General features: G+C 38.1%; 1 protein-coding gene across 2 annotated transcripts in view; it reads right to left on the reverse strand.

Annotated features, from left to right (window-relative positions):
- Nucleotides 1-25999, reverse strand: part of SGCZ (sarcoglycan zeta) — a 668752-nt gene that overhangs the window by 527300 nt on the left and 115453 nt on the right. The window lies entirely within an intron of this gene.

Below are 25999 nucleotides of genomic sequence, written 5' to 3' on the forward strand. Positions count from 1 at the left end.
CTTAGTTTTCTGAACACTGAGTTTCAAGCCAACTTATTCACTCTCCTCTTTCACATTCTTCAAGAGGCTCTTTAGTTCTTCCTTGCTTTCTGCCATAAGTGTGGTGCCATCTACATATCTGAGGTTGTTGATATTTCTCCCAGCAATCTTCATTCCAGCTTGTTCTTCATCCAGCCTGGCATGCCGCATGATATATTCTGCATATAAGTTAAATAAGCAAGGTGACATAATACAGCCTTGACACAGTCCTTTCCTGATTTGAGATCAGTCTGTTGTTTCATGTCCAGTTCTAACTGTTTCTTCTTGACCTGCATACAGGTTTCTCAGGAGGCAGGTCAGGTGGTCTGGTATTCCCATCTCCTTAAGAATTTTCCAAACTTTTTTGTGACCCACACAGTCAAAGGCTATGGTGTAGTTAATAAAGCAAAAGTAGATATTTTTCTAGAACTCTGTTGCTTTTTCGATGATCCAACGGACGTTGGCAATTTGATCTCTGGTTCCTCTGCCTTTTCTAAATCCAGCTTGAACATCTGGAAGTTCACTATTCATGTACTATAGAAGCCTGGCTTGGAAAATTGTGAACATTACTTTGCTAGCATGTGAGACGAGTGCAATTGTGCTGTAGTTTGAGCATTCTTTGGCATTGCCTTTCTTTAGGATTGGAATGAAAACTGACCTTTTCCAGTCCTGTTGTCACTGCTGAGTTTTCCAAATTTGCTGGCATATTGAGTGCAGCACTTTCACAGCATCATCTTTGAGGATTTGAAATAGCTCAACTGGAATTCCAACAACTCCACTAGCTTTGTTTGTCATGTAGCTTCCTAAGGCCCACTTGACTTCGCATTCTAGGATGTCTGGCTCTAGGTTAGTGATCACACCATCGTGATTATCTGGGTCATGAAGATCATTTTTGTATAGTTCTTCTATGTATTCTTGCCACCTCTTCTTAATATCTTCTGCTTCTGCTAGGTCCATATTATTTGTGTCCTTTATTTTGCCCATCTTGGCATGAAATGTTCCCTTGGTATCTCTAATTTTTTTGAATAGATCTCTAGCCTTTCCCAGTCTATTGTTTTCTTCTATTTCTTTGCACTGACCACTGAGGAAGGCTTTCTTATCTCCCCTTGCCATTCTTAACTCTGCATTCAAATAGGTATATCTCTCCTTTTAACCCTTGCCTTTAGCTTCTTTCCTTTTCTCAGCTATTTGTAAGGCCTCCTCAGACAACCATTTTGCCTTTTTGCATTTCTTTTTCTTGGAGATAGTCTTGATCACTGCCTCCTGTACAATGTCACGAACCTCCAACCATGGTTCTTCAGGCACTCTGTCTATCAGATTTAATCCCTTGAATCTATTTGTCACATCCACTGTATAATCGTAAGGGATTTGATTTCGGTCATACCTGAGTCTAGTGGTTTCCCCCACTTTCTTGAATTTAAGTCTGAATTTGGCAATTTGGAGTTCATGATTGGAGTCACAGTCCACTCCCAGTCTTGGTTTTGCTGACTGTATAGAGCTTCTCCATCTTTGGCTGCAAAGAATATAATCAATCTGATTTCGGTGTTGACCATCTGGTGATGTCCATGTGTAGAATCTTCTCTTGTGTTATTGGAAGAGGGTGTTTGCTATGACTAATGCATTCTCTTGGCAAAACTCTTTTAGCCTTTGACCTGCCTCGTTCTGTACTCCAAGGCCAAATGTGCCTGTTACTCCAGGTAGCTCTTGACTTCCTACTTTTGCATTCCAGTCCCCTATAATGAAAAGGACATCTTTTTTGGGTGTTAGTTCTAGAAGGTTTTGTAGGTCTTCATAGAACCATTCAAGTTCAGCTTCTTTAGCATTACTGGTTGGGGCATAGACTTGGATTACTGTGATATTGAATGGTTTGCCTTGGAAACGAACAGAGATCATTCTGTCGCTTTTGAGATTGCACTCAAGTACTGCATTTTGGACTCTTTGGTTGACTATGAGGGCAACTCCATTTCTTCTAAGGGATTCTTGTCCACAGTAGTAGATATAATGGTCATGTGAGTTAAATTCACCCATTCCAGTCCATTTTAGTTTGCTGATTCCTAAAATGTCAATGTTCACTCTTGCCATCTCCTGTTTGACCATTTCCAATTTGCCTTGATTCATGGACCTAACATTCCAGGTTCCTATGCAGTATTGCTCTTACAGCATCTGACTTGACTTCCATCACCAGTCACATCCACAACTGGGTATTGTTTTTCTTTGGCTCCATCTCTTTGTTCTTTCTGGAGTTATTTCTCTACTCTTCTCCAGTAGCATATTGGGCACATACTGACCTGGGGAGTTCATTTTCAGTGTCATACCTTTTTGCCTTTTCATACCATTCATGGGGTTCTCAAGACAAGAATACTGAAATCTTTTGCCATTCCTTTCTCCAGTGGGTCACGTTTTGTCATAACTCTCTGCCATGACCCGTCTGTCTTGGGTGGCCCTACATGGCATAGCTCATAGTTTCACTGAGCCAGACACATTTGTGGTCCATGTGATCAGTTTGGTTAATTTTCTGTGGTTGTGGTTTTCATTCTGTCTGCCCTCTGATGGATAAGGATAAGAGGCTTATAGAAGCTTCCTGACGGAGAAACTGACTGAGGGGGAAACTGGGTCTTATCCTGATGAGCGGGGCCATGTTCAGTAAACCTTTAATCCAATTTCTGGACACCAAAGTTTAAATTTGATACGATTTTGCATGCCAATATTTGTTATTTTTCCTTTTGTTTTTCTAATAACCATTTGAAAAGTGCAAAAAGCTTTCTGAAATATTAGGCAGTGCAAAAACAAATAGTTGGCCATATGTGACGCATGGAAGACAGTTTTCTGAAACTTAATCTAGACAGACATTGTTTCATGAAATTGTCCTAGCACACTCCAAGGCCAGGCATTCCTCTTTCTTCTTTTATAGTACAATACTTTGTTCATAATTCATCACTGTTTCTATTACTTTTCTCAAGACTACCAATAATTTCAAACTGAGTTCCTTGAAAATATCAACTGCTACAAATATTTAGTGGTTAAAAACAAAGATTCTGGAGCCAGAGTTACCAAGGTTGAATACAAGTTTCAATACTGTATCGTTACCTTTGAAAACATTTAAGTTTGCTTTTTTCATTTGTTAAAAACAAAATTAAAACAATAATTTTCCATATATAACAGAATCATTTTGAGGTATGCTTAAAAATATATTTTATATAATTCATGACACTAACGTAGATTTGAAAAGAGTTCTAACATGTTGGTAGTAGCAATTGAGAGGCTTATAAAAAACTATAGTTGACAAAATTTTATCTTCAGTTCATCTAATATAGAAAATGATACATAAATGGTACTCAGTAGTACTTTTTATGTTGAATGCATGAGTTTTAAATTTAACTATTTTCTATTCTTTCTTTCAGTGGTCAGTATATTGGGAAGCGGATGGGTCAAGATACACTATGTACAATTCACACAAAGTTCAATTATACATCAAAAAAGCTTTTTTTTTAAATATATGCATAGCACTTTTGCACTCTCATTGTTTGTTTTAGTCAGCACAGATGTACATCATGACCACTGATGTCCATTATTTATCCACTCATTCAGGAAACTTCCATTGAACCTGTATCCTATGCCAAATATATTGCTAAAATAAAGAATACAACATGGCACCTATCACCAAATAGTTCACAATTCTGCAGTTAAGATATATACATAAATTAATGATATCAATAAAATGCAAAAAGTGCCACATAAAGGCAGAAGTAAATCGGCATGTGCATGGTGTATTCAGGGAATCAAGGGAATTCATCAAAAAAGGATTTAAAAAAATAAATTAATTGAAGATTGAATGAAGTATTGAAGATGGAATAGAATTTGTCAGATGGATAGATGAATTTCCCAAGAAGAGGAACAGTTTTTACAGGAACACAAGAGTATTCTGTAGTTTTCCTTTTTCAGACCAAAAAAGTCAAAACAAAAAACAAGGTGTAGGGGAGAGGTCAAGATAAAGCTGAAAGTTAGAAACTCCAATCGTGGGTGTATAGTATTTCATGATAAGAGTTTGGCAAACAGAAATCATAGGATTTTCAGAAGAGAGCAGGCTTTGGTATCCAAGGAGAAGGACTCAGTGCAAAAGAAGAGGCAGGCAAGTCTAAATTGCAAATTAATGGTAAACTTGCAAAGACTAGTACCTCTTCTCCAGAGGCTACTCAAAGATTAGGAAAGATGGGACAAAAAAAATTATCTAATGAATGGGGAAGGGAGAAGCTATTCGACAGAATGGTTATATTTAAATGACCACAGGATATCCCCCAAACATATACACCTAGTGAACCATTGAGACATAACACAGCTTATATACCTGACAGCCTAGATGCAGTCTGCCCTTTATTACATACTGATTTCATAAATACATCTAAATTAAGTTGAATCACAAATGAATTGAAGTGTAAATGAAAAAGTAGCACACACTATTGAGCCAGGAAGTACAGGTCTTGTTGCTATGTGACTTGGACAATGTATGACAGCCCCTCTCTGGGGCTGTTTCTTATGAAGTAGGCTTTATATTTAATTTCTTCATCTATAAAATAAAAATTCTACATGCTTTACTGAGACATTATAAATTAAGGGAGATGATATCTATAAAATGCCTGGTGTAATGCCTATTATAGAATAAATTTTCAATTCCTATCATTCTCTTTGTCTATCTGTGTGCTGTGGGAGTCACAAAAATAAAGATGAGGTATGCCGTACACCTACAGAGAGTTCACAGTCATGTTCAGATGAGAACTATAAAACTGAATAACTTAAGACAGTATCTACACAGTTTAAAAATTCATAGAGTAGACTACATTTTGAAGTGGAGAGTGATCAGCAAAAGACAATATAATATGAAGTGAAAAGTTATAGATACAAGTCTATAAAGTTTATGGATATTTTTATACTGAAAAGAAATGCAGTAAAATGTTAACTGCAATGTTTTCTTCCCTCAGCAAAAAAAGAAAAAGGAAAAAATCCAATGTAAAGAATGTACTTTAGTCATCACCAATATTATATTATATATGCAATTACATTAAGATGAATGCTTATATTTAGCAACTTAATAAATATGATGTTTAATACTGAGTAGTATATCATATTGTATATATATAATATTATCATATTATCATAGTTTCTGACTCTTGCTACCCCATGGACTGTAGCTCACCAGCCTCCTCCCTCCATGGGATTTCTCAGGCAAGAATACTAGAGTGGATTGACATTTCCTTCTCCAATAATAATATTAAATGACATATAATTATATATTATTAAGTCCATGTATTTATATACATTTAACAGAATACAAATCATATAAATACAAATGTAATAATATATAATTTGTATATGAATATATAATAAATTATATATATTACATATATATATGGAGAGAGAATATTGAGATGTTTCCTTTAAAATTTAGAGTAATGAGTATAATATCACATAGTTAGGAAATCTGAAAATTAAGCCAGGCAAGTTTATATTCATGGAGTGAGGTAAAGTTTGCCTGATTAAAAATACATCTTGCACATCCACTTAAGTATGACAAAAATCTGATTTTCTGCTTTTTTTAAAATTACCATACCTTTGGGATTCCATTTTTATCATGTTACATTTAAAATATCAACTCAATACAAGTATCTGAGTTAAATCTATATTTTTTATTTCTGTAGAACATAATAAAATATTGATTAAATACTGGTATATAAAAAGTGATGCATTATAAAATATATTTAGTTAAACATATCATTATTTAAATGTTCATTTATCAAGTTGTCTAAATATGTTTACAATCAAATGTATTTATGAAGTCATATGTTTTATTCTCTCTGCAATAGAAAGACTCAAGAAAAACATAAGCTTCATATTCCATTACTCAAAGAGAAAAACACTTTCATTATTCAAACAAAATATACATTAATGATGAATTATTTGTATTAGAGTATTACTAGTAAAAAATGTTATTTTTTTCTAGGGAACTTTTTGTGTGAGTGGTTTCAACTTGAATCAACAGAATATTATCATAATTGGGAACGTTTTTTAACATCTTAGATATATCATAGATGTCAGATAATATACTCTTGGGTCATACATGCTCTTTCATGTCTGATTCTTTGTGACCCTACTGACTGTAGTCTGCCAGGTTCTTCTGTTCATGGGACTTTCCAGGCAAGAATACTGGAGTACATGCCATTCCTCCACCAGAGCATCTTCCCAGCCCAGAAATTGAACCTACATTTCCTGCATTGCAGATGGATTCTTTACTGCTGAGCCACCAGGGAAGCCTCAATGTACTATAAACATTGTTTTAAAAGAACACAAATAATTGCATAAATATTTTCATCAGTCTTACTTAAAAAATAATACACGTGGCCCCTAACACTTCAAAGAACAAGATGGACTTTTCAATGTGCCCTAAATTTTTTCTGGACCTAACTTCTTGCATATGCCCCTTTGTAAGTTTTCAAATGTAATATTGATTTATATTTGCCCTCTATGGCCAAACAAAGGAAACAACAAAACTCCTTTGTTCCTGCTCTTGGGTTTTCTATCAAGGTTAATGACACCATTATATACCCAGATGGGAGCAGCTAAGCCATATGATCAACATTTCAAACTCTTCTGGTCTTTGGGTTGCACACTTCCTTTCATTCAGGGGACAGAGTGCACTTTCTTCTAGAAAGGGTCAAAGCCCTTCCACTGTAATACAAGCATTTATCAGAATAGTCTCAATGATAAAAAAAAAAAAATCAAATTACTTCTCCTCTTCCTTTGTATGGACAACGGTATAATGCATCCTTTCTACTCCTGAACAAAAGGAGAAAAGAAACACATGCCATATAAAGCTATAAGACTGACAAGATCAGTGAAGGTCCATAAATCAAGACCAGCAGCACCCCTTAAACAAAGAAGGAAGAGAACACTCCAAACACGATTGCCTCAATTTCTCTAAAAATTGAAAAAAGGCAAGAAAGGAAGTGCGATGGTATGTTTGGAGAAAGATGGTATTTAATATTAATTTTAAATAACTGACAGTATTAATCAAAACAGGCATTTGAAGGGCAGTCTCACTCACCCCTAAGTGACTGCCTCTCTCATTGTTGGCAAAGTTAAAACAGCAAGGACCTGGTGAGCATAGAACCTTCACAGTAGTCTACTGAGATAAGAATATTTCCACCGATTAGACTGTAAAAACAATTACATTTTCCATGTTAACATAAAGAGCTGGTTCGATGCTTTTACTCAACTGAAACGGTGTTTTGTTCCTATAGTTGTTGTTTGTTTAGTTTTGCTTTCTACATCTTTCACACAAATTGAAAAGAAGAACTGATCAAAAACCACTTCTTGTTTTCAATCAGGAATACCAGATCCTGGCACAGGAGTTCCTCATACTTCATCACATCATCATGTCCTGTCAAAGTCTGAGATGTGACTGTTGTTATCTCCTTCTTATAACCGTGCTCTCTTCTGTTCAGCTTCTCATTGCTTTTGCTCAGAGCCTCACTTTACCTTTCCTATTGCTGTTATATCCTAGCTTTGTTGGTATCCCTCATTTTCTCATCTGCTTCAACCTCTTCCCTCATAATGCAGACAGGCTGAATCTTCTAAAAGTCAAGTAGGATCACTCCGTTTTGCAGATACCTGACTGTGGTCCATTCTCTTTGGTGTGACTTGCACAGCTTTGTAATCAAGCTGCAAAGGTAGCTCTCGGTTTATTTTCTAATAAATTTCTCTCCAAACAACCTGTGTTGATCAACTCACAACCTGAATCCTACAGATACTTCCCTGACTCTGTTTCCATTAGTCAAGTAACATCTCTCAGTACAGAATGCTTCCATCCTTATTTTCTGCTGCTGCTGCTAAGTCGCTTCAGTCGTGTCCGACTCTGTGCAACCCCATAGACAGCAGCCCACCAGGCTCCGCCATCCCTGGGATTCTCCAGGCAAGAATACTGGAGTGGGTTGCCATTTCCTTCTCCAGTGCATGAAAGGGAAAAGTGAAAGTGAAGTCGCTCAGTCGTGTCCGACTCTCAGTGACCTCATGGACTGTAGCCTACCAGGCTCCTCCGTCCATGGGATTTTCCAGGCAACAGTACTGGAGTGGGGTGCCATTGCCTTCTCCGCCTTATTTTCTGCCTTATTTTCTAACCCTTCTCATCATTAAACTCTGAAAAGAAAGGTCATGACTCATCTTCCTCAAACTATCTTCAGAGGAGACAACATGTTCATCTCCACTCCACATGATGCTTCACTCTCTGTGTCAACTTGGCGGGCCATGGCATCCAGGTACATTGTCAAATATTATTCTCGATATTTCTGTAAGGATATTTTTGGATGAGGTTGACATTTAAACAGTATCCTCTAAAATGAGGGTGGGTTCATCCAATCAGTTGAAGGTCTGAATAGAATAAAAGACAGACCTTCCTCAAACAAGAAGGAATTCTGTAGCCTGACTGAGTTCAGACTTGAACTCTTGATTTGGTTCTTCTCTGAGCCTCCAACCTGCCAGGCCAATCTGCAGAGTTTGAATATGCCAGCTGCCAGAATTCTATAAACCAATTCCTTAAAATACATCTGTATATAGGTTTATGCATATATATACTGATATACATCCTACCCCACCCCCACATCCCGTGTAGAATGCCTGCCTCTTGAGAAACCTGTATGCAGGTCAGGAAGAAAGAGAGAGAACTGGACATGGAACAACAGACTTGTTCCAAATAGGAAAAGGAGTACGTCAAGGCTGTATATTGTCACCCTGCTTATTTAAATTATATTCAGAGTACATCATGAGAAATGCTGGGCTGGAGGAAGCACAAGCTGGAATCAAGATTGCCAGGAGAAATATCAATAACCTCAGATATGCAGATGACACCAACCTAATGGCAGAAAGTGAAGAAGAACTAAAGAGCCTCTTGATGAAAGTGAGAGAGGAGAGTGAAAAAGTTGGCTTAAAGCTCAACATTCAGAAAATTAAGATCATGGCATCCGGTCCCATCACTTCATGGCAAATAGATGGGGAAATGGTGGAAATAGTGGCTGACTTTATTTTTTGGGGCTCCGAAATCACTGCTGATGGTGATTGCAGTCATGAAATTAAAAGACGCTTACTCCTTGGAAGGAAAGTTATGACCAATATGCTAGACAGCATATTAAAAAGCAAAGACACTACTTTGTCAACAAAGGTCCGTCTAGTCAAGGCTATGGTTTTTCCAGTGGTCATGTATGGATGTGAGAGTTGGACTATAAAGAAAGCTGTGCACTGAAGAATTGATGCTTTTGAACTGTGGTGTTGAAGAAGACTCTTCAGAGTCCCTTGGACTGCAAGGAGATCCAACCAGTCCATCCTAAAGGAGATCAGACCTGGGTGTTCATTGGAAGGACTGATGTTGAAGCTGAAACTCTAATACTTTGGCCACCTGATGCAAAGAGCTGACTCATTTGAAAAGACCCTGATGCTGAGAAACACTGAGTGCAGAAGGAGAAGGGGCCAACAGAGGATGAGATGTTTGGATGGCATCATCAACTCAATGGACATGAGTTGGGTAAACTCTGGGAGTTGATGATGTGTAGGGAGGCCTGGCATGCTGCGGTTCATGGGGTCACAAAGAGTTGGACACGACTGAGTGACTGAACTGAACTGTATAATCCTCATACACTCCACAACATGCCACTGACATCTCAAGCTTAGCTCATACTTTTTTCAGTTAAGGTGAAAGATTGCCCATGCCTCCCTCCCAGACTAAACAGTAAATCTATTGAGTCAGGAATCACATTTTACTTCCTTTATGGCTAAGTCCTTTAAGGGCTTCCCTTGTGGCTCAGCAGAGAAGGCAATGGCAACCCACTCCAGTACTCTTGCCTGGAAAATCCCATGGATGGAGGAGCCTGGTAGGTGGCAGTCCATGGGGTCAATAAGAGTCAGACACGACTGAGTGACTTCACTTTCACTTTTCACTCTCATGCATTGGAGGAGGAAATGGCAACCCACTCCAGTGTTCTTGTCTGGAGAATCCCAGGGACGGTGAAGCCTGGTGGGCTGCCGTCTATGGGGTCACACAGAGTCGGACACAACTGAAGCGACTTAGCAGCAGCTTGTGGCTCAGCTGATAAAGAATCTGCCTGCAATGCAGGAGACCTGGGTTCAGTCCCTGGGTTGGGAAGATCACCTAGAGAAGCAAAAGGCTACCCACTCCATATTCTGGCCTGGAGAATTCCATGGACTGCATAGACTATGGAGTTGCAAAGAGTTGGACACAACAGAGCAACCTTTACTTTCACTTTCATTACTAACTCCACAAAAATGTCTGGCACATGATAAGTACCTAGTGTTTAATTAACTGAGTCAATCCACATGGTCTATTGCTGCTGCTGCTGCTGCTAAGTCGCATCAGTCGTGTCCGACTCTGTGCGACCCCATAGACGGCAGCCCACCAGGCTCCGCCGTCCCTGGGATTCTCCAGGCAAGAATACTGGAGTGGGTTGCCATTTCCTTCTCCAGTGCATGAAAGGGAAAAGTGAAAGTGAAGTCACTCAGTCGTGTCCGACTCTTAGCGACCCCATGGACCGCAGCCTACCAGGCTCCTCCATCCATGGGATTTTCCAGGCAAGAGTACTGGAGTGGGGTGCCATTGCCTTCTCCGACATGGTCTATTAACATAACTTTAAAAGGATACCTGTATTAAAATGAATAATATATGATTATTTTCCTTACCATAGATGTCCTAATCACTTCCATGTTTTGGGGTACATCCTGGCTGTGACTTTTTGTAAAGTATTTAAAAATAATTAGCTTGAAATATCATTAATTGAACCAATGATCCTTGCTAGCATGAAGGCAATAAATGTAAGCCAACATGAACAGGTATTTCTAAACTTTCAAAGTTTCCCTAATCTCTTATTATCCTTGCTGTTTTTCTCCCTAATTACTTCTTTAATCAACTGATTCTCTATTAAGCACTAATTTCTTTATCTTACATGTAGGTATTAGTTATACTAAGAACCTCTGAAGGATTTATTCTAAGAAAATTATCATTGTAGTGACTTTGACTCAAACACCACATGAAGAAAAACATGCTTACAATGAAAATATTCAAACATGTAAACAAATATTCCCAATTACAATGTACTAAATTGTGAAGACAACTATACTAAACAGATGTGCAAAAAGGGCAACGGACCTCAGTTTGTTTGGCCTAAGTAATGGGAGGATGCCAAATGACGGGAAAGAGAAGAAGATGGACTCCTTTGCATATGGGCTTTCCCTGACTAAGTCCATCATGGAAAAACAGAAATAGTATAATTTGTATACAACAATATCATTAAGAGATGCTTATGGACAAAAGCTGAAGCATGTACAAATTGACAGTGGAACTGGAGGAGAATGTTACAGAATTTTTAGTGTGGTAGATTAAGGTCTACTTTATGCTTTTTAATTTACTTTTCAAAGAAAATATCTAGAAAGTGAAAACAGCTATACTTTTCATTTTGTTGAAACACTGAAATAAATATCATGTTGTAGAATAACAAATAGATTAACCTCAGAAGAGCACAATCATTTGATATGCACCCCGGAGAAAAGACAGTGGAATAAAATACAGTTTTCACTTTACTGAATAATGCCCAATGTTTAGATAGCTTTGGAGACAGCCAGATGCAGTCCTGCATGTACTAAGAAGAAGCTACGAATCTCACAGATGGTGAATCTCCATAGTGAACATAGACTAACAGATTATGTCATTGTGACTTAAATTTAGCAAATGCTCAAGGAGGTTGCATTTGAAATTCATGGACGTTTATTTACAATTAATGCACCCTAAGAGAAGCCTGGGCTTCCCAGGTGGCTCAGTGGTAAAAATCTGCCTGCAATACAGAAGATGCAGGAGATGCCACTCATTCGATCCCTGGATTGGGAAGATCCCCTGGAGGAGGGCACACCAACCCACTGCCGTATTCTTGCCTTGGAGAATCTTATGGACAGAGGAGCCTGGCAAGCTACAGTCCACAGGGTCACACAGAGTCGGACATGACTGAAGCAACTGAGCATGCACACACCCACGCAAGAGAAAGTTAGGTGTAATGAAAAGCTTAGAGCATGTCATTAAAAATTGTATTATTCAGACATGAATTAAAATAGTAAAATAAGAAATATGTTGGAAGTTATTTCAGAAGCCGTGTTGTTGTTGTTCAGTCACTAAGCTGTGTCTGACTCTCTGAGACCCCACGGATTAGAGCACACCAGGCTTCCCTGTCCTTCACCCTTCCCAGAGTTTGCTCAAATCCATGTCCACCGAGTCAGTGATTCTAACCGTCTCATCCTCTGCCACCCCCTTCTCCTTTTGCCTTCAATCTTTCCCAGCATCAGGGTCTTTTCCTGATAGAGACAGTGAAGGACAGAGAAGCCTGGCATGCCGCAGTCCATGGGGTCACCGAGTTGGACATGACTCAGCAACTGAACAACAACAAAGTTAGACTGCTTTACTAATTTTTGTAAGATACAATCTATCAGAGGTTGTTTATTCAAAAAGAGAAAATGAACATGGCAAAATATAATACCTTAGTTCTCCCTGAGATAGAGATATATTGGCTTGATAGAATTTAATATTACCCATCATTTAGCATCTATATTTTAAAATCATTTGATAGTATCTATTAGACTTGTAACCAAGAAGGTAAATGCTCTTCCTGATGAAAAGAAAAGGGCCTGCTCTTCAGGAATGGGGGTGGTGATAAAAAATGGATAAAATAATGATAATTCACCTTCTTAAAATAATTTCTACACCCAAGATGATCCAAACCCTATTGGGGGTATTGTGTGTGTTAGTCACTTAGTCGTGTCTGACTCTTTGCGACCCCATGGACTGTAGCCCACCAGGCTCCTCTGTCCATGAAATTCTCCTAGAAAGAATACTAAAGTGGGTAGCCATTCTTCAGGGGCTCTTCCCAACCCAGGAATTGAACCTGGGTTTCCTGCACTTCAGGCAGATTCTTTACCATCTGAGCTACACGGGAAGCCCCTTTAGTGTGTGCATGTGTGTGTGTATGTGTTGTGTTGTACTGGGGGTACTACAACAGTAAATCAAAACTTAACTAACTTCTATGTCCCTGTAAATGCTCTACTTGGTTAGAAAGGGAATATATCCAGTCAACCACTCCCAAACACCAAGCCAGCGCTGGGCTTTCTTCTCATCCCAATTAAAGTTGACTCTGTGGATCCAGCCAATCAGGTTTTTCCTACTTTTTTCTTTGTTGTTCTTTATTCATTATCCTATAAAAGCTTCTTGCCTTCTGCCACATTTTGCAGTTCTTCACAAGAAGACTGTCTGATTCATGAAGTGTCAAAGTTTGTTTGTATCACCTAAACTGTCTTGTTTAAACACATTTTAGTTTTTGGTTTGTGTGGAATGGGAACGGAAGCTGACTGCTAATGGCCTTTGGAACACTTAATATAATGAAGTATCAGGGTAAGTCACTCAGATTTGAACGCTGTTCCTTTGACAGATCTTGGATCCAAACAAACTTTGTTGTTTTTTTTTTTTTTAATTAAAAAAAATTGGCTGCACCCCAAGTCTTGTGGGATCTTAGTTCCCTGACCAGGGATTGAACCTGGGCCCTGGGCATTGAAAGTGCAGAGTCCTAACTACTGGACTGCCAGAGAATTCCCAACTTTTAATTTGTTTAAGTAAAAATTATTCTGAGAAATGTTCTGGGGTCCTGGAAAGGCTCTGTGCTTTGTTAAACTTCCCAGAAATGTACTGGATTATGGAAAGTTTCTGGGGTGTTTCTATTAAGAGCTCCCAATCCGTGGTAACTGCTAGGGGACTCACAAAGCCTGGAGGTAAATCCACAGCAGAAACTACTGAAGGACTCGAGGATGACATTAGGGGGTCCACTACCGTAAAGAAATCTGAAAGAAAAAAAAAAAAAATCTTTTGCTAATGGGAATCTTGGAAGCCGAAGCCACAGAACTGATGGGCAAAGATAACTTACCACCTAATTCAGATTCACGTCTTAGAAAAGTTAGTCACAGAATGGGTTAGATTCACATGAGCTCAGCACCAAACTCAACAAAATTTCCAAGCTTCAACATACACTGCAAAACCCCAAAAGGCCCAATCCAGCAGCATATCCTTCCCTCTTAGTTGTTAGTTTGGATCAAAGAGACCCAATGCAAGCTAAAGAAATGGGATTCTCAAGTTTCAGAAAATCATGTGCACCACTTTGGGCAAGCCTGCCTAATTTATGTCCTGGAAACTGTAGTTATCAACAGAAAATGGCAAAACCTTACTAAGACAACCTAGAATTACAATGGCCCTATGGGGAACGTCCCAATTAGACCAAGATTGTTTAATTAATAAATGTATTTGAAAACGAGATTCCCCAAATCAAACAAACAGAATGGGAAACCTATTTTAATTGAGATGCAAAAGCATCCAAAAAGTTTCAAGATTTCAAAACAGCTTCATTGAAATGTTAAATTTCAAAAGACTAATGAAAAATAAAGACACAAGTGGTATCTAAAGCAAAACTACAACCCAATGACGCCTACTATCCTCATTTATTTGAGTATTCAGTCTACTAGTCATCCATTTGAATTGCTTTTCCACTCAGAAAAAAAAGTACAAGAATGGAAACCAAATTTAGATCCTTCCACAGCACCTAAGATGCTCCCATGTCTACTCTGAAAGGAGGATACCATGTTAGCTCCTATCAAGGTTGATAGGCCTCCTAAGAATTTTCTGGTAAACTGCTACCAGTTATTTCCTTAAAATGTCAAGGGGAAAACAAAATTAAAATTAATGGACAACCTTGCCAAATTCTGGTAGATACTGGAGCTATAGTATCTACTTTAAACTCCATTTGCTCAGGAACTTGAAGACGTGTACATCTGTGCTAAGTCGCTTCAGTCATGTCCAACTCTTTGCGACCCTATGGACTGTAGTCCACCAGGCTCTTCTGTCCATGGGTAAGAATACTGGAGTGTGTTGCCATGCCCTCCTCCAGGGGATCTTCCTGACCCAGGGATCGAACCCACATCCCTTATGTCTCTTGCATTGGCAGGCGGATTCTTTACCACTGGTGCCACCTGGGAAACCCCTCACTGGGGATGGGATCCTGGTAAAACTGGAAGAAGTGGGGAAGGGTTAGTCAGCTCTCCTGGGTCTTGGCAGTGCCTGGTCAAGAAAGGAAGGTAAAATTTCACATTGTCCCTCTCTTTCAAAATTCAGACTCTTGTGAATTTGGCTTTGGAATATCAATGGTTGCCAATTCTTTCTCTCCAAGGGGCAGCTACTTCCCTCTTGTTTGCCTCCTTTTGTGTCCTGAGAACTCAGCTTAGCTTTCTGGCTGCCTGGGACACACAGGTTAACAGCACTTGTGTATATAGGCAGTTCAACTCTCAGGTTGGGGATCTCAAAGAATGGGTGGACAGAATGATGGGTTTCACTCCATTTGTGGTTAGGGTACTAGCAACTGTTGCAAAGTCTCAAGGGAATTGTCCAAGTTCCTCTTTCTTTTGTCTGTCTTAGACTATGGCTCTAATCTTGGGAGGACAGCAATTTCTGGGGTTAGTCAATACTGCCAGGAATATTTACTGTCAGTCCCAGCTGAAACTTGACCACGATTTGTACAACCCATCTTACAAAATGAGTCTTTACAAGAACAGAAGAAGCACACTTACTCTTAACCAATCTCCAAAATCTCCTCTGTTATCTCAAAAGACTTACAGATATTGTCAAAGATCTGGATATAGGAAATAAAGGTCCTTCTTGGTGAAACTAACCCTTTTGAGATGTAAATATTCCATCTTGCCTTTCCTAAGAATTGAGGGCCATCCCTTTGAAATGCAAAATTTGCAGGTAATTCCTATCAGAAATAAAAGACAAAAAAAAAAAAAAAGAAAAAAAGAAAGGAAAAGCTATTTGGAAACCAGATGAATGAAAAAGCTTCAACATAAATATCCGTGAAAAGTTTAAGTCGTCTGGGCAAGTAAACTTTACTTATTCCATCTATCAGAAACAATTTGGATCCAACGCTCCTATTTATAGACTAATTTGCATTATTGTACCTGTCTCATGGCTAAAATTTTAAAACAAAAGGTATAAGATCTCTGTGTTTGTCTGCATGTTTATGTATGTTTATGCATATGGTACAGATGTGTGCTATTTTCTACTGCATAATGGTATTGCCAAAATTAATTTTTCAAGAATTATATGTAACTTGCTTTAAGACAGACAAACATTTAAAATAGAGTATGCTCTCAGAAACACAGAATCTAACTCAAATATTTTTCACATTGACACTGAGTTAGATGGGCCCCATGCTGAGTGGTTGGAGTTTATCCCCAGTGGATACTCCAAGATGAACAAGAGGGGCTGAGCCCTATACAGATAAGAGACCACATATTTCCTATTCTCGAAGTCAAGGAGACCACCTGGCCTATACCTGCACGGAAAAGCTCCTTGGAGGTCCAAAAGGGAGTGATATCAATCCTACCCATAGGCTTCTTTGCTACAATCTATCTTGGCTAAGAGATGCATACACACACACATGGGAGGACCCTGAGATAAACCAAAACACAGATTAAAAACCATGAAAAACAAGATGATTGGCCAAAGAAAACCTGTAAGAAATGCCACATATAAGTGATTCAAACAACCACAAGGGCACAACTCTTTCCCTGAGCCTGCCCATGTGTCTATCCACATATACCTTTTTCCTTCTAATCAAACTTTACTTGTTTCACTACTTTCTCTCTGTGGAGATTCATTTCTCCACAGCTAATGGGCCAGGGCCTTGTCACTGGCCACTGGTTCCTGGTGGTCTAGTGTCTAGGATTCGGTGCACTAACTGCTACAGCCTAATTTCAATCTCTGACTGGAAATAGAAATCCTGCTTCAAGCCACTGCAGGCTAAGGCCACCCAAGATCAAGATATCTTTGATAAATAAAAATTCATCTATGTTTGCTGGTTTAAATCAGGTATGTTTTTAGTATTATCGGCATGAAATAGGATATTTTTATTCTACCAAGGCTTACTAAAAGTCAAATAAGCTCATGTTATTTCTGTTAAATAATTTGCCAGCCAGAAAGATGACTTAAGATCATGTCTTGTGAAACTTTTAAGAGTAATCTAAACACAATTGTTGCATGTGTATCTGTTCAGTAGCACAATAATGTTTGATTCTTTGTGACTTCATGGATTTGCCAGGTAACCCTAGTGGTAAAGAACCTGCCTGCCAACATAGGAGATGCTAGAGACAAGGGCTCGATCCCTGGATTGGGAAGATCCCCTGGAGGAGGCCATGGCAACCCACTCAAGTATTCCTGGCTGGAGAATCCCACAGATGGAGAAGCCTAGTGGGCTACAGTCCATAGGGTTGCAAAGAGTCAAGCAGGACTGAAGCAACTTAGCATATATGCACCGATTGCAACCTCCCAGATGCCTCTGTCCATGGGATTTTCCAGGCAAGAACACTGGAGAGGGTTGCCATTTCCTCTCTCAGGGAATCTTCCCAACCCAGGGAACCCATGTCTCCTGCACTGGCAGGCAGATTCTTGACCACTGAGCCATCTTGTTAAAAACAAGTGAATTAAGTGGCTATAAGTAAGATACAAGTTTACAAGTGGACTTTTCAACAATAACTATACTCTATGGTAAGTCTTCTTAAAAATGGTTACCAAAATCTTTTTGACAACTTGAAATATTAAAGTTATACTGAGATAAGTTAAATGATGGATACTGACTGAACATCTAGATTATTTCTAAATAAGATAAAATACTGAAACCCTAAGTAATGAACATGGATTTATTCACTTTAGGCTTCATTTTACAGAAGAACTAAAGAACATGCTTTGCACTACTTTAAAAATTTTATAATTATTATAAGGAAGAATATATTTCTAGAAACTATGAAAGGTATTTATAAATTATTCAATTCACAGAATGCTAGTGTAACAGAGTCCATAATCACTTACATCTTAGTTTTCAGAAGGAATTAAGTATCTTAAGGGTTAAGTATTCTAATGATTTAAAGCTTCTTATAAATAAAAGCAGTGAAATAAGACAACTGCCTATGAAAAGTGTATATAGAAAGTAGATTGTGGGTTTTAGATAGGAAAGGTATGGAAAACATGTTTTGCTTGTTTTGTTCCATTGTGTTCTGCTTGAAAGAAAAAAATAAAGTGATTTTTTTGTCCTAGAGTTAAATGACTGTTCCAGAATGAGAAAAGGAAAGAAAAAAAAAAAGGACAAGTCTGAATGGATATTAAAAAAAAAAAAAACACTGCATATAAAATTTGTAGAAGGTTTGTAAAGAATGAGTCTTGGGAAAGAAATTCTGTCAAGCTGGCTAACACTGGAAATGATTTATTTTTTAAAAAAGAATACTTTTAATAGCAATGTACTTTTACTATCTGAAGTACACTGTTGCATAATTAGCTGCTGGTCTCTAAGGATAAAATTCTCTAAGATTATTGGTCTACTCAATAAAAAATTGTAAATAAATCATTTTAATCTTTTAAGTAATCTGCCTGGAAAGCAATTTCGTTTCTTACCAAAATAATTTACTGTATTGAACCTTGTATTTAGCAGGTTTCTGATTACTTTTAAAAAATCTGGTCTTCTGAAAATTGAAAGAGGTAAGTTGTTTTTTTTTTAAATGACTACGTAATGTTCTATATTTGCCTTTAAAATCTTCATTTCTCCCTTTGATTAAACTGATATGTTTTGACAACCTTCACAAAATCAAATTCTAAATGAAATCTTTTTGACCTGGAACTAAGTTTGGAAATTTCCAGAGGACTCTTGGGACATCTAAAATGATTTTTTCACCCACCTTATAAAAGGAGAAATATTAAACTTATTAGGCATTATTGATATATTACATTACAGGGGCAGCATTGTCAAATAAGAAGTGATGTTTAAGCTTCTTAATTTGAATATGTTAATAACACCAGTGCTTCAGAAATTATATGAAATGTATAAAAATCTGATATATTGTGGTACATTATTGGTCATAATTCCAGTTATCAACTTAAAATATGTGTCACAGAAGTAGCCAAATTTCCTTATCAGTTTCATGAACTCTCATCAGGTCTTTAGCTGGGCATTTTTAAGTCTTCTATTGTTTACAGACTGTTATTAATTAATTTTGATGCTTCTGCAAAAGTGAATTTCATGAAAAGAATCCTACCAAATTACCTACTCTTGACCATTGACCCCATTAACAATTACAATGTATTACACATTAGGTGCATATTTCACAACTGAAGAAGGCCCGACCTGATACCCACAGGAGACCTCAAAATCAGATTGACTGGGAAGAGAAGTAGCCAACACTGGGGTCAACTAGTTCCTTCCAAGACATCCCACCAGGAATGTTTCTTTCCATTCCTCCTTCCCTCTCTGACCATCACTTTCCTAATTCTTATACAATGTGAGGTCTTTATGATTCTTCTGCCCATCCTTTGCCTTGCCCAGGCCTGAAAAAAATAAAGTAATTGTTCACATATCTCAGGCCACTGCATGGGACAGTATTCCAAACTCCAACCAGCGCTGAATTTGCTATGATGTTGGTCATACAAATCGGTCATTACAAATTGCTTCTTGATTCTTAGTGCCTCGGTTTCTCTGAAATAAGCTCACTGGATAAACACTTTGCAGAAAGCAGAGATACAGGTATATGAAATACATAAACAGGACAATTGGTTTAAAGAAGTATCCCTCACTTTGGGATCATTTCTTGACTTAATGACTCTAGCTGGTTTGGGTCATGGGAACCACAACTACTGTCCAAACCATGGACATAGGTTTGCTGCTAGTGATTATCATTGTTTCCCTAACTCTACATTTTCTCAAAATTTTAAATGCATGAAGGCAGTGACTGACCTGCAGACAAATGGTCTCTCTCTGACTGGAGTAACAACAGGAACAGAAGAAGGTAACCACCTCTAAAAATGGTGGCTTGGCATCATGTCTTGTGAATACTGCACTGATACCTGAACAGACAATGATAACTGAAAGTCATGCTACCACCTGTTATTTTCATCAAACTTCTTGAATGGCTGAGAGAATGATCAAAAAGGGGACCACTGAAATGACTTTCCTGGTCCAAGATGGATGAAACTGCTCCTGCTAGAGGTACTCTGTCAGCAAAGAAAAGCTCTCACATCCCTATAAATGATCCACTTGATCAGAAATGCAGTCTACCCAGTCAGCCAATTGTCAAAGCCAACTCTGAGTCTTCTCACCCCAACAGAGTGCACCTTGAGACCCCAGCTAATCAGATATTTTCTATTTTTCTCTTCCTTGTTCTTTATCCTGAAAATAGTTTGTTGCCTTTTGCCCTATTCTGCAGTTATCCACAAGGAAGCTATCCACTTCTTGAAGTGTTAAATATAGCTTTTGATTCAATTAAATTGTTCGTTAAATGTTATTTTATGTATATATTTGGCCACACAGTGTAGCATGCAGGATCCCAGTTCCTGGTCCAGGGATCAAACCCATGACCCCTGCATTGGAAAGTCAAGAGTCCTAAACACTGGACCACCAGGTAAGTTCCCAAAACATTTTTTTTTTTTAAACAGCCTTTAGAAGCAGGCAGAATGAAAGTTAAAGCTCCCCAGAACAAAGCAGCAGCAAAGGAGCTGGTTACAGAAACTCAGGTAAAGAAAAATGTAACCTTCTTCTTTTTTAAAAAAAATAATCTGAATACAGAACAGGTAGATTGATATTTTTAATACGTGTCACTTCAATTTCACTGTCCTAAATATTTTCAGTCTCTCTCATTTCATTACTGAAACTGGTAAATGTAATCGCTAGACTTAAGTATTATTTTTGGAATAAAGAATTCTAAAACATAATTGGAAGAAGTAACAGGAAAAAGAGAAAACGCTCAAAGTTAAAGAAAATGAGTAAGCAAATTATCTGTACTCAGAGACAGAGAAACAGGAGAAACAGGACATTATCTTGAAATTAAGACTTGAAACAGCTAGCTTATATCAGCTGAATTTCTTAATCATTCCATAGATATTTAGTACGGAACAAAATGAGTACATATGCCTGAAGGATGAAACCAGCCCTTTGATAGTGTTACCAATAACCTATTGTCATTAGAAAGACAACTCAATAAATTCACTGTTCCAGTTTATAAGACTATGCCCCTAAGAGGCCTAGAACACAACTAAAAGTCTTCTCTTTTAAAATATCATTTTATTTTTTTGTGATAACTATGTATTTATAATGTGTTTGTGTACTCTGATTCATTCATTTTTTATAACATAACAATATAGGGACTAGCTGATAGATACTACTTGAGTAGCAGCTGAGAGACTTCAGTTCAGTTCAGTTCAGTCACTCAGTCATGTCTGACTCTTTGTGACCCCATGGACTGCAGCACGCCAGGCTTCCCAGTCCATCACCAACTCGCAGAGCCTACTCAAACTCATGTCCACTGAGTCAGTGATGCCATCCAACAATCTCATCCTCTGTCGGCCCCTTCTACTCCCACCTTCAATCTTTCCCAGCATCAGGGTTTTTTCCAGTGAGTCAGTTCTTCACATCAGGTGGCCAAAGTATTGGAGTTTCAGCTTCAGCATCAGTCCTTCCAATGAATATTCAGGACTGATTTCCTTCAGGGTGGACTGGTTGGATCTCCTTCCAGTCCAAGGGACTCTCAAGAATCTTCTCCAACACCACGGTTCAAAAGCATCAATTCTTTAGCACTCAGCTTTATTTATAGTCCAACTATCACATCCATACATGACTACTGGAAAAACCATAACTTTGACTAGATGGACCTTTGCTGGTAAAGTAATGTCTCTGCTTTTTAACATTCTGTCTAGGTTGGTCATAACTTTTCCATCACGGAGCAAGCGTTTATTAATTTCATGGCTTCTGTCACCATCTTCAGTGATTCTGGAGCCCAAAAAAATTAAGTCTGTCACTGTTTCCACTGTTTCCCCATTTATTTGCCATGAAGTGATGGGACCAGATGCCATGATCTTAGTTTTCTCAATGCTGAGTTTTAAGCCAAATTTTCCACTATCCTCTTTCACTTTCATCAAGAGGCTCTTTAGTTCTTCTTCACTTTCTGCCATAAGGGTGGTGCCATCTACATATCTGAGGTTATTGATATTTCTCCCGGCAATCTTGATTCCAGCTTGTGCTTTATCCAGCCCAACATTTTGCATGATGTACTCTGCATATAAGTTAAATAAGCAGGGTGACAATATACAGCCTTGACATACCCCTATCCCGATTTGGAACCAGTCTGTTGTTCCATGTTCAGTTCTAACTGTTGCTTTTTTTTTTTAATAAATTTATTTATTTTAGTTGGGGGCTAATTACTTTACAATATTGTAGTGGTTTTTGCCATACACTGACATGAATCAGCCATGGGTTTACATGTGTTCCCCATCCTGAACCCCCCTCCCTCCTCCCTCCCCATAACTGTTGCTTCTTGACCTGCATACAGATTTCTCAGGAGGCAGGTCAGGTGGTCTGGTATTCCCATCTCTTTCAGAATTTTCCACAGTTTGTTATGATCCACACAGAGCTTTTCATAGTCAATAAAACAGAAGTAGATGTTTTTCTGGAACTCGTGCTTTTTTGATGATCCAGTGGATGTTGGCAATTTGAACCATGGTTTCTCTGCCTTTTCTAAATCCAGCTTGAACATCTGGAATTTCATGGTTCACATACTGTTGAAGGCTGCCTTGGAGAAATTAGAGCATTACTTTGCTAGCATGTGAGATGAGTGCAATTGTGTGGTAGTTTGAACATTCTTTGTCATTGCCTTTCTTTGGGATTGGAATGAAAACTGACCTTTTCCAGTCCTGTGGCCACTGCTGAGTTTTCCATATTTGCTGGCATATTGAGTGCAGCACTTTCACAGCATCATCTTTTAGGATTTGAAATAGCTCAACTGGAATTCCATCACCTCCACTAGCTTTGTTCGTAGTGATGCCTCATAAGGCCCACTTGACTTTGCATTTCCAGGATGTCTGGCTCTAGGTGAGTGATCACACTATCATGATTATCCAGGTCATGAAGATCTTTTTTGTATAGTTGTTCTGTGTATTCTTGCACCTCTTCTTCTTCTGAGTGACTGCTTCTGAGAGTCTTCTTCCTCTTCTGAGAGATTTAGGTAACATGTTTCCAGATATCACTCTGACATTGATGTCTTCTGCAAATAACCTTACCTATCTGGGTCCAATTCCCTTATCAATAGAATAAAGAAGTTGTCTTAAATATTTGGTGAAGGTCCTGTCAGAATAAAATTTTATGATCTATGCTAATACTTACTGAGCACTTACTTAGTATATAGTAACCTCGGATATGCAGATGACAACACCATCATTGCAAAAAGCAAAGAGGAACTAAAGAGCCTCTTGATTAAAGTGAAAGAAGGGAGTGAAAAAGCTGGCTCAAAACTCAACATTCAAAAAAATAAGATCATGGGATCCAATCCAATCACTTCATGGCAAATAAATGGGGAGACAATGGAAACAGTTAAGGAGACTTTATCTTCTTGGGTTCCAAAACCAATGCAGATGGTGACTGCAGCCATGAAATTAAAAGACACTTGGCTCCTTGGAAGAAAAGTTATGATCAAACTAGACAGCATATTAAAAAGCAGAGGGCTTACTTTACCAACAAAGGTATGTATAGTCAAAGCTATGTTGTTTCCAGTAGTCATGTATGGATGTAAGAGTTGGACCATAAAGAAGGCTGAGTGTGGGAGAATTGATACTTTGGAACTGTGGTGTTGGAGAAGACGAGAGCCCCTTTGGACAACAAGGAGATTAAACCAGTCTATCCTAAAGGCAATCAATCCTGAATATTCTTTGGAAAGACTGATGCTGAAGCTGAAGCTCCAATACTTTAGCCACCTGATGCAAAGAGTCGACTCATTAGAAAAGACCCTTATGCTGGGAAATACTGAAGGCAGGAGGAGACTGAGATGACAGAGGATGAGATGGTTGGATAGCACCATCGACTCAATGGACATGAGGTTCAGCAAGCTCGGGGAGATGGTGAAGGACAGGGAAGCCTAGTGTGCTACAGTCCATGGAATCACAAAGAGTCGGATATGACTGAGCAACTGAACAATAACAAATACTCTGAAATTATTTGATTTAAATATCTGCCATTTCAATGAGTAAAATCAGATTTCATGAAGATGGGTTTTGTCTATGTATGAAAAGTACAAATCCCTGCCCGTTCTCCTTTCGGCTCAAATGTGGTGAATCACAATGTGAGTCTCTGAGACTTTCGTCTTTGTGTGTGTATCTGTGGGTGCATGCATGTCTGTTTGATCTAGTATCCATCAAAGGTCTAATGTCCCTTTCCTTAACATTTTAAAACTCACACTTCAAAAAAATTAATCTCACTGAATTGTCACAACACTTTGCAGAAATAAAGAAATTAACCACCTGGAACACCTAAACAAGACTCATTCCAACACTGACAATCTGCTATAAACATGAATAAAGAATCCAAATGTGACCCAGACTGAAAAAAGATAAGGGTTTTGAATGAATTATTCAGATGGTTACAGAAGGAATTATTATCAGATGAGACAACAATGAGCAGAAACAAACATGAAACCTCTCATTCCAAGGAGACTATCGAATAAATCCTACATTATTTTCATTAACATTTATTTTAAAAGTAATTTGATGCATTTCTCAGACACAGGCACATTGCAGGTCTGAGAGTCTATGCCATTGATCAAATTGTTGGTATTATTCAATAGACAAATAGTGTCTATATTAGTCAGGGTTCTCCAGAACAACAGAACCAATAAAACAATATAGATATTTAAGAGGAGATTTATTACGGGAATTAGCATAAGCTGTTATGGTGAACTATGGTGTATATGCTGTCAGCAAGCTGGAGAGCCAGGAAAACTAGTGGCTGAGGCCAAAGACCTGAGGATGAGGATCAGGGAGGGGACTACTGGTATACACCCTGGAATCCAAGAGCCTAAGAATCGGTAGAAGGAGAAGAAACTTCCAGCTAACGAAGAGAGAGTGAATTAGCCTTTCCTCTACCATTTTGTTGTACTTGGACCTTCAACAGAGTAAATGATGTCAACTCACACTGGTGAGGGCAGATATTCTTTACTCAGTTTACCAATGCACATGCTAATCCTCTCCAGGACACTTCTATCGACACAACCAGAAATAATGTTTTACCGGCTGTCTTGGACATCCCTTAGTCTAGTATTTATACATACAACTAACCATCACGGTATCTTACATAGTCTAGAGATAAGATGAGTAGAATTTTTGTGTGTTTTTTAAATACTTTCTATCTATATACTTTTAACACAGGCAATGGCTTAAGTATTTCTATAGAATAATCTAAGGAAACGTAGAGGTTTTCAGTCTTACTCAAATAGCTTACAAGTTCATTCTTAACATGTGAAATCTTGGAACATGTTGTGGTCACAGATAATTGAAATTAAAACAAATGAGTTTAGAAGCAATAGTGAAAAAGTACAATATAGAAGAAAAACAAAATCGAAACTAAAAACTCACCTTTGAAACATTCCTAAAACAAAAACAACTGGCTGTAAATTTTAAATATGAATATAATAAATATAATGCTATATTAGCATTTCCTCAGATATTGACAATAGTGATATCTGCTAATTTCTTGTGTGGGCTAAAACATATTTGAAAAACCCTCATGTGGTTTTTCACTTATATGACTAAATTTCAGTTCTAAGTTTAGGTTTCTTTCTTTCTAGGATAGTAAAGTCATCAATCATTTGGAAACAACTAACAAACTGAGAAGCTGGCTGTTTTTCAATTCTAACTCCTATTTTTTTTTTTTTTAATTTCCTGAATTTTACTCAAATGTCACTGTTCACTATAAAGTTATGAAAAATGCAGAACCTATACCAAATGACACATTTTTGACTTCATTTTAGTACTGAGGTTGTAATAAATTAG

The sequence above is a fragment of the Giraffa tippelskirchi genome, chromosome 8 (genome assembly GCF_054371585.1).
Source record: "Giraffa tippelskirchi isolate mGirTip1 chromosome 8, T2T-mGirTip1v1.2.pri, whole genome shotgun sequence".
Lineage (NCBI taxonomy): Eukaryota > Metazoa > Chordata > Mammalia > Artiodactyla > Giraffidae > Giraffa > Giraffa tippelskirchi.